Raw genomic sequence first — 10,557 nt, 5'->3', positions numbered from 1 at the left:
ACCCCCAGATGAACTTTCTCGCTCCTGCCTCATTCCTCCTCACCCCATGAGGGGAAGGGGAAGAAGGTTCATTTTCTCCATCCTGAAATAGGATGTTTGGTCAACAGTGAGGAAGGTTGCAAGGAAGAAGGGCCACTCAGAACAAAACAGGAAGACATTTCCTTTGGGTTTGGGTCCCCAGAGACTGGCCATTAATGACAGAACCATTCAGGAGTCAGTGACAGCAGAATCCCAAGGTGGGAAGCTCCCTGAGGTTTCAGCTGAAATATAATTACCAAATGCAAAAAGCCATGATTATATTTACACTTCTGTAGCATTCCAAAGCTCTGAACTTCAAAAGCCAGGCTAGATCTGATAGCTAATTAACACACTCCTCACACTCCTGATTTGTCCAAGAAGGTACAGGCTGAACTCATTAAAAAGCAGTCATCAGAGCAGAAGAATAAGTTATGGGCAAGTAGGCACAGGAAAGAAAACTTACAAAGCTCAAGGATTAAAAACAAAAACACCAATCTGCCAAGTTTTAAAGAGAAAAGTAATTCTAGCTTTGTAAAGACCGTAAAATAACCTAGATTTTGAATTTAAGGGAGTAGACATTAAGATTGACTGGCTTTGTGACAACTTCTATAACTTTGGTATGTTATCCTTTTGACAGGGGCTAGGAAAGTGTTTTGTCCTTCACAAACCCCACAGGACAGGCAGAAAACATTGCTAGCAGGAGGCAGATGTGGATAAAGACTTGTGATTCTTACAGCATCACAGCTACTTCTAGATTCAGCTAGCTTCATCTGCTCGCTCAGCAGCGATCCATGCCAGCAATATAACACAATTTTTTAAGCTGATTGGTCCTGCAGTATGTCTGGGCTCAGTGAGAACAGTTTATGAAGCAGCTGGCATTAAAGTGAAAATAAAAATGGGTGCTTGACTTCATTGACTTCATCAGGCCCAGATTCTCATTCTGTGGATATATGAAAGTCTAATCAAGGTCTAGAAATGTATGAACCACAACAATGTGCATATATCAGCTGTAAATATCTTTTCACTTGCCAACATCCCTGATTCCCACTCTTCCTGATTTTTAAAAAGAATATAAAGATGCCCTACTTACACAGTGTGCCTCACAGCCAAGCCTTTAGGGTCTTCTATGGGGAGTCCTCAACAGACATAACCAATGGCTTACCATGTGAATCAATGACTGACTGGGGGCTGGATGGTGGGATCACTGTGTCCCCAGATTGGGGAACTAAGGCTGCCTCAAGCGTCCCCACTCATCATCATTTGCTCTATCCTTTGACATTTACTGAGGCTTCATTCGTCTAGGCAACTTTGATTTGCAGGAAACAGAAAACCGAACTCAAACTGGCTTGAGGTGATCCATAATGTCACCAATGATCCAGGTTCTTCTGCTTCTCTGCTTTATGTTATCCATGTGTTGGTTTCATGTTAGGGCTGGTTCCTCTTGTGGTCATAGGATGGCTTTCAAGATCCAGTAGGGGGAGGGGCAGTTGACCCAGGAATGAACAAAGCCCAGAGCCTCACTCTGATTGGCCAGTCGCTGTGGCCGGGTACTGCCGTACTCTGATTGGTCTAACCTGGGTTAGTTTCCATCTCGTGCATCATTGCATGCACACTTAAAAGGGAAAGTAGAAGTGAAATAAAGGTGTTAAGGTGTTCCAAAGCAGTCTCACAGGCAAAGTCTAACTCTTTTCTATCATTTTTGGACTCCGAGTCACTGAGGTTTGCATTTGTCACTCAATATTATCCTTTGGCTGTTAGGAACACTGGTGATGGAACATTTCTTAAAGAGTGCTCCACTATTGTCTTCTGCTCAAAGTTGGCAAGAAGTTTTGATAAATAGATGTTTGACATCTTAATGATAGTCTTTGAAAACACATGAATTGATGACACTACCTCTCATTGCTTTGGAATTTATTTTATCTATGTCAAGAGATTTGGCAAATTTTCCATTACATTACAATCCTTTTGCATGCATCTTAGTAGCAAAACAGAATAGATTTTATCTGTATGTGGGGTTGGGGTGGGGGTGGGTATAACTTTCTTTCTTAGTTTTTAAATCTCTTGATCGTTGCTTTGCAAGAAAATAGAAAAATGAAGTAATTTCTCTGATGACAAATTTCCTTTACTAATATTAAATTTAGGTTCCACTGCTGCCTATATGAATTTCTTCATTCACAGTAACTTTTTCATTTGAGTGCCAAACCGTAATGTAATCTTTTGGAAGATTTTTATACAGCAATTAAACTTAACTCATGGAGCATAAACAATGTGCATTTGTAACCGAATGCAACTTAACTAATACAGAATTCAGATTTTATAAGGAAACATAAATGGCTGAGAGTAGTTATGAAAGATACATGAAAGAGCTTTGCACAGTGGCAGTATCGTAGCCAATGAGGTTTATCTGAGGCGCGATTATTGCTAATTGAAAGATACATGAAAGAACAATGAGGCAAAATTTGCCTTACCAAATATCAAAATATACCATAAAGTCATTGTAATTCAAATGAATATGGCTATTGTCTAAAAACTCTGCTTTAGCTGTAGTTTCTCAATCATGGTATGAATTTACTCCCCCCCCCTTTTTTTTTGGCTTGAATTTAAAAATTGGTAGAGCCAGAGAGTAACACTGGGATTTATGGTAAGGAGACTGAGGTTGGTCACATGAGCAGTCAATCAGGTTCACATGATTGAGTCTCAACAAAAACTGTGGACACCAAGGCCTGGGTGAGCTTCTCCAGTTGCCAGTGTTCTGTGTGTGTTTGTCACACATCACTGCTGCAAAAGTAACTGTTCATGACTCCACAGAAGACAGCTGGAAGCTCTGAGTTTGGTACTTTCTTAAACTCTGCTCTTTGAATCTCTTTCTTAGGCTAATTTTGATCTGTATCCTTTCCTTATACAAAACTATAACCATGAACATAACAGCTTCCGTGAGTTTATGAGTTCCTCGAGTGAATTACCAACCACAAGTGTGGTCTCGGGGTCTCTGAACTTGTAGTTGGTGTCAGAAGTCAGGGTAGTTTGTGTATCATGCTCCCTCAAACTCACTGTCCTTGAGAAGTTTGGGGGCATATGGGTTATGCTAGCATGGTGAAACCAGTTAAGAACTTTTCTTTTGATTCAGCTTATTAAATTCTATTTTTCTGAAACAATGCTCATTTCAACTAAGTTTTAAGATGTATTTTTAAAATATTTTATTTATTTATTTGACAGAGACAGAGAGCACAAACAGAGGGAGCAGCAAGCAGAGGCAGAGGGAGAAGCAGACGCCCGGCTGAGCAGGGAGCCCGATGGGGGACTCGATCTCAGGACCCTGGGACGTGACCTGAGCTGAAGGCAGCTGCTTAACTGACTGAGCCACCCAGGCGTCCCTAAGATGTATTTATTTAAAGTTGTTCCCTAATAATTTTCTGAAAGCTCTGCTTTATATAGTTATATCCCATTTCTCAATCCAGTTCTCAATTTCCTTGTCACTTTTTTTTTCTTGAATTAAAAAATTATCTTCAGTTTTAGTAAAATATAAATTTTTATTAAGCTATGGTTGAGGTAAACCCCTTTTAAGTGTTCAATTTGAAGAGTTGTGACAAACGTATATAGTCATGTACCAGCAGCACCACAATCATCATATAGAATATTTCTATTTCCCACTCTAGTTCTCTCATACCCCTTGGTGGCCAATCCCTTTCCCCAGGCCCCTGGCCCCAGAAAACCACTGATCTGCTTTACTACAGTTTTGCTTTTTTGTAAAATCTCATATAAATGGAATCATGCAGTAGATGGTATTTTACTTCTGGCTTCTTTCACTTACAATAATGATTTTGAGATTCAGCCATGTTGCAGCATCCATCCGTATGCCATTCTTGTTAGTTGCTGACAAGTATTCCATTGTATAGATATGCCAAAATTTATCTATCTATTTACCACTTGATAGATATATTTGGGTTGTTTCTAGTTTTTTGGCAGTTGTGAATAATGGTCCTGTGAACATTTGTATACAACCTTTGTTTGGACATATGCTGTCATTTCTCTTGGATCAATATCCAAGTGTGGTCATATGGTAAGTGTATGTTCAACTTTATAAGACACTCAGACTGCGCTCCAAAGTGTCTGTATGATTTTCATTCCCACCAGCAACATATAAGAGTTGCAATGCTCCACATAGTCATTAATATTTGGTATTGTCAGTTGCCTAGTGTGATTTCCTCCACTGCTAGCACACTTACCATTAGACCTTGATGCCGCTCTTTGTGCTGTAGTGCATATGGTCCAATCTCTACGAAGCTCCTGCAGGAATCCAGAGACTGAGAGGACTCAGACGCTCCATTATGTTGGATGTCTCTAATCCCATCTCTTCCATTAGAAATGTCAACATCCCCATGCACCGGGCTTCTCCGGCCTTTCCTCCCCTCCACATACCGGCTTCTTTCTTCTTCCTGAGGGAATGCGCCAAGAGGTGAGTATCCTCCCCTCTGCTGGCTGGAAACAAAAACTCTTACTCCTCTCTCTCTGTTCCCAAGATCCTACTCTTCAGATTCTCTGTCCTGGGTGAACCGGAAGGAATCACTGCCATCAGATGGGTCTCTATCCCTACCTCTGCCTCAGTTCTGGTTCTGTCTCTCTGTGTCTACACCAGGCTATGTAGGTCTATATCCACCTGCTGATATTGTATGTGCCCAGAACCAGGTCTAGAAGGAAATATTGCAAATTGGTAATAATGGTTACATTTTGGTAAAGGATAAAACATGAGAGAGAGAGAGAGATTTACTTTTTTAATGTGTACACTTGTGGTTGGCAACAATGTGTTGGCACCTTAAAGCAATGTCATTACAGAGAAAATAACTACAGTGTTAAGAAATAAAAGTGTCTTCACACTCCACATCTTGGGCGCATCTGTTCTAGGAGATCTCTGTAGTTCTTCCCAGCTCTGCCTACCTCTCATCTAATTATTAGTTATAATTTTAAAAACCATCTCCATTTTCACTGCAGAGGAGGAGGTACTCAGAGCTCCCAGACAAAGAGAGACCTGCCTAGTGAGACAGGTGGCTCCATTCATTAGTGGGCTTCCCAAGACGCTCTCAGTTTCGTTCTAAAAATGCTTAGAGGGAAAAGCATCCCAGAGAGAGTCTAGCTGTGCCTAACACAGTCCACAGTGTCTCTTTTCCTAGTGCCACCTTCAGTATAGCATGTGTCTCAGACAGAAGAACCGTGTTTGGGATGGGGGGAAAAAAAAAAGCATTGTGTCCCAAACCACAGATACCCTGCTTTGGACAATAACACACTGCCACCAGCCAGTCCTTCTGAGAGGAGATGAAAGTCTCCTCCCCGCCTCCAGTCCCCTGGCCGCATGGACTCTTGGCAATCTCTCAAGGTATCAAGAGCACCCCCTCGTTGGCACACTGTCGGGATGCCCAGGGACCTGTTTGGAAGCTCTTTCTGCATCCCAGGGATGTTGGTGAGCTTTCGGGTCAGAGACAGGGGTGGCCAGGGCTACTTCCTGAAAAAGCAAAGGGATGGGTATTCTCCACACTTTCCTCAGCCTCACCGGAAGAAACATCAGCTTAAAGCTTTTGCCTGGCAAGGTCTCCTCTTCAGTAATTCAGTGTCTCCTCCCCCCAGGTGGCCATCAGAGTGGTGCCTGGGCCACCAGTTAGGCAATACCTATTCTCCATCCTTGGCCCTAGGCACTCAGGCCCACAGGGACAGCTGTGGCTTCTCTCTGGTCAGATGCTGTGGACACCCAGGGAGACCTGGAACTGGACTGGCTCCACAGCAGGCTCCTGGCGGAGGTCCCTGCGGGTCCCGTGGCCCTGTTCTGGAGTGCCCACACTTCATGAAAAGGACTTCACACGTCTTTACCTCACGTGCCATCTGTTATTCAGCCATACTGCTGTTCCTACATGTTTCCGAACATTAAGAGATCTTTGCACACATGCTGGGTCTCCAACCTTGACAGCTTTTCTGCTATCATACTCCTCTTCATCCTTCAATGCCCAGGGCAGGTATCATCTGCGTTATGCTGCTCTTACAGTCGGCCTGAGTTAGTTCCCCTCCTCTGAGCTCCCACGGTTAGTTCCTTCTTCTGCTACCGCAGCCCCTCCCTCTCTCTGGCCTCCCCCACTGGACTAGCATATGCTCTTCATATCCACATTTCCAGACTGGGGCTTGGGACGGTTATTAAGAAGAATGGCATTACGCAGCCATCAAAAGGAATGAGATCTTGCCATTTGCAACGACGTGGATGGAACTGGAGGGTATTATGTTGAGTGAAATAAGTCAAACAGAGAAAGACATGTATCATATGACCTCACTGATATGAGGAATTCTTTTTTTTTTTATTCTTATGTTAATCCCCATACATTACATCATTAGTTTTAGATGAAGTGTTCCATGATTCATTGTTTGTGCACAACACCCAGTGCTCCATGCAGAACGTGCCCTCCTCAATACCCACCACCAGGCTAACCCATCCTCCCACCCCCCTCCCCTCTAGAACCCCGTTTGTTTTTCAGAGTCCACCGTCTCTCATGGTTCGTCTACCCCTCCGATTTCCCCCGCTTCACTCTTCCCCTCCCACTACCCTCTTCTTCTTCTTCTTCTTTTTTTTTTTCTTAACATATATTGCATTATTTGCTTCAGAGGTACAGATCTGAGATTCAACAGTCTTGCACAATTCCCAGCGCTTACCAGAGCACATACCCTCCCCAGTGTCTGTCACCCAGTCACCCCATCCCTCCCACCCCACCCCCCACTCCAACAACACTCAGTTTGATTCCTGCGATTAAGAATTATGAGGAATTGCAGGAAACAAACTTAATTGCAGGAAACAAACTGAGGGTTGCTGGAGTGGGGGGTGGGGTGAGAGGGATGGGGTGACTGGGTGACAGACACTGGGGAGGGTATGTGCTCTGGTAAGCGCTGGGAATTGTGCAAGACTGTTGAATCTCAGATCTGTACCTCTGAAGCAAATAATGCAATATATGTTAAGAAAAAAAAAAAAGAAGAAGAAGAAGAAGAGGGTAGTGGGAGGGGAAGAGTGAAGCGGGGGAAATCGGAGGGGTAGACGAACCATGAGAGACGGTGGACTCTGAAAAACAAACGGGGTTCTAGAGGGGAGGGGGGTGGGAGGATGGGTTAGCCTGGTGGTGGGTATTGAGGAGGGCACGTTCTGCATGGAGCACTGGGTGTTGTGCACAAACAATGAATCATGGAACACTTCATCTAAAACTAATGATGTAATGTATGGGGATTAACATAAGAATAAAAAAAAATATATATATATAAAAAAAAAGAAGAAGAATGGCTTGGCTTTCCCCATACCACCCCGAGACAGGAATTCTGATTGTGGAAATGAACCCAGCCAGGAAAGGTTCAATGGATCAGCCAGGGTTCATGACAGTTTTCTCTAAAGAGAACTCTGTGATTAGTGATTTAAGTTACTTCGCCACTACAACCAGCAGGAACACTTTTGCTAAAGAATTAATCGTCTAACAAACCTCCACCATCCCACTGAGTCATTGTGCTGGAGGGGCAGGTTCCAATACTTAGGAACATTCCTGCAAGCCTGATCCTTGGCCAGACCTTTCAACCATGCTACCTGGAAGAGTTTTTTTCCTTTCTTTCAAAGGAAAATATATGGATTCGAAGTGTTTTTCCCTGGGGGTACAGTATACATGACTGAATTTGAAGGATGTTTTTCTGCACAACTGGCATAAAATCTTCCATATTTTCCAACAAGTCAATGCATGGCTCATCCAGCAAATGATTTATGTTAATAGATACCCATTATCTGCTGAAAGGGTTTCTGGGAAATGTGACTGAAGTTCATAATTAAGCTACAGAATGCCAGGGCTCTCTCTTCAAGGCCCAGATCTAGAACTGTTCTCGCTCCTTCGTGTGGTGCAGCTTTAGGAATTTGTTGAATGTCAGAATATGAGTTTTGAGTGTCCAAATTTCCTAAAATAAACGTGCCCTGCAGCATCTGAAGCGTTCATTTCAATTTGTTCACTCTTCAGGAGGTTCCGTGTTTTTTGGTTTTTGTTTTAAATAAAACAATAATAAAACATGCAAACAAACTCACTGCGTCTTAAACCTGGGAGTCAAGCAGGATCTCAGAAAGATATTTGCACACCCACATTTATAGCAGCATTATTCACAATAGCCTAGATGTGGAAGCAACCCAAATGTCCACCTATGGGTGACTGGATAAACAAAATGTGGTGTATATATGCATCGGAATATTCTTCGGTCTTAAAATGGGAGGAAATCCTGTCGCATACCACAACATGGATGAAACTTGAGGACATTGTACAAAGTGAAATAAGCCAGTCATGGAAAAACAAATATCGTATGACTCCACTTATATGAGGTATGCAAAGCAGTCAGACTTCTAAACAGAAAGTAAAGCGGGGGGCAAGGGAGGGGTGGACGTGGAGAGTTGTTTAATGGGTATGGAGTTTCAGTTGTACAAGATGAAAAAGTTCTGAAGATCGGTTGTGCAATGAATGATGTGACTATCCTTAGCATATTGAACTGTATGCTTAAAGATGGTTAAGATGGTAAATTTTGTGTTTTGCAATTTTTTTTTTACCACAATAAAAAATGGAATGACAACAACAACAAAATAAACTCTGAAGGCCGTTCAGGATCATCTGGTCTGTCCTACTATTTTGCCGATGACACAGAGATCTGCTCAAGATCTTCATCCATTTATTCAAGGTGACCCGACTCATAGCTGGCTACTCGTTCTGCTCCAGTAGCCTGTTTTTCCAGCAGCTCTGTTGAGTTTCCTTTCTCCTCCATTGGGGAAAGGAGGAACCCAAGGTCCTGTGGTGCTCCCAGGGTAGTGGGGAGAGGGCCTGCGAGGCACTAAATTCTCATGGCGATCACCCTGTTTTTTCTTATACCACCATCAGCCTCCTGGGTGGCTCATTTTTACTGGGTACAAGTATAGATAATTATGGAAACAAGCCACGTGCCCCTCTGGGTCCTGAAGATGACAGAAGCCCAGAGTGTTGCCAAAGAACGGCAGAGTGAGCATCCCCAGTACCTGGGAAGCCTTTTCCTGTGCTCTGGATCTGGAGCCACACTCCCAGCAGACACCATCCTATCTCAAACATTGGGTTGTTTGTTGGCTTGAGTCTGCAGGCACCTTTCTATTCAGGCTCAAGGAGACTCCACCGCATCCTTGCAGACCTCCAAAATGTTCTCACTACAGAGGTTTAGCATCACTGAATGTGACACTCTGCTAGGTATTCAAGGCCATCCCTGACCTGACCCTAATGTACTTTTCCAGTCATATCTCACTGGAAGCTGACATTGTATAATGACTTTATCTAGAGATTGGGGTCAGGGTTGAATTAACGGTCTTTCTCTCTGAGACCATAGTCACTTATCTCACTAAACCTCTCTTAAAGAACAGAGATGATAGTATCTAGTGTGCGGAAGGTATGATGAGATAATGCATTCCAAACCTGAGCCTAGAGCCCTTAACAACGTAAGCAGTCTTCGAAGAACCTGGAACTGGAGCTCTTGTCAGTGGCACAGACGTCCTCTGCTCCAGCAGATTAGGCTCATTTAGCAGATCTAGACACGATCTGTGAATTCCGACCTCTGCCTCTGTCTTATTTGCTCTTCATCCTTTCTAGAACATCTACCCCAAATCCCACCAAGGCCCCGATGAATGCCACCCCCTTCTTGAAGACTTCACTGACCTTCCCAGGAGCAAAGTATCTGTACTCCTGGTTGACTTGTATGGTTCTGAGCTATAATTAGCCGTAAGGAAACTGTGTCACCCTGTGTGACAGGGTCTTGCTAAATGCAGGAAGTTCCAGTACCTGAGATAAGTGCTTAGTCTTTCTCTCAGCACTTTGGAAAGTTCTCAGAGCAAATTCCAATCTCTTCAATCTCTTCAAAGGAATTCTGTGAGACCTCAGGGAGACACCTTTGTGACCCAGTTTGTCAGCTACCCCAAGCCTTAGGGAAGAATGAGGCTTTCTTGAGTATATTGTGTGGAACCTTATAGCAGGCTGCAGGCTCTGTTCTGATTTATTCAGCGAATGGAACCCTGGGTGGTGGGGTTGGCTTCCCTCTGCACCACCTTGTGTACATGGGGCTGCCCCTCCATTCCCTACCAGTGTTTAGATCCAAAGGTCTAGGCTAATTTTCCTTTCCTACCTTCACAGCAACTTCTCCTGCTTTGGATTCTCTTGGGACTTGGGGTTCCTCTCTTGGGACATGATTCCAGCCAGTTTTGAGTAATTATTATTTGGCATGTGATTTGCTCCTTGATCGGATTAGAAGCTCCTTGGGGGCAAGGATTATGTTGGACCAATTTCTCTATGTGTGCAGAGCCAAGCATGGTACCGGCTCATGCTTGGTACCTAATGGTCTTGTGTTAACTGTTATCACAGTGAAAACAATAGCTACCAATTGCCATATACTCAAGACCTGTCTGACCCTGTTTTGCGTTTCACATCCATGACTTTAGGAATCCTCACATCGGTTCTGTAAAGAAAGCATTACTATTCTCTTAGAGAC

General features: G+C 43.5%; 1 pseudogene; it reads left to right on the top strand.

The window, feature by feature from the left end:
* Positions 1 to 2,382: 2,382 nt before the first annotated feature.
* LOC123847150 (U4 spliceosomal RNA) lies at positions 2,383 to 2,501 on the top strand (annotated as a pseudogene).
* The last annotated feature ends 8,056 nt before the right edge of the window (positions 2,502 to 10,557 follow it).

This window comes from Mirounga angustirostris, unplaced genomic scaffold (assembly GCF_029215605.1).
Source record: "Mirounga angustirostris isolate CCGP_5_RB_7025 unplaced genomic scaffold, mMirAng1.0.hap1 SCAF_6, whole genome shotgun sequence".
Taxonomy (NCBI): Eukaryota; Metazoa; Chordata; class Mammalia; order Carnivora; family Phocidae; genus Mirounga; species Mirounga angustirostris.
This window is presented reverse-complemented; position numbering and strand designations above follow the sequence as displayed.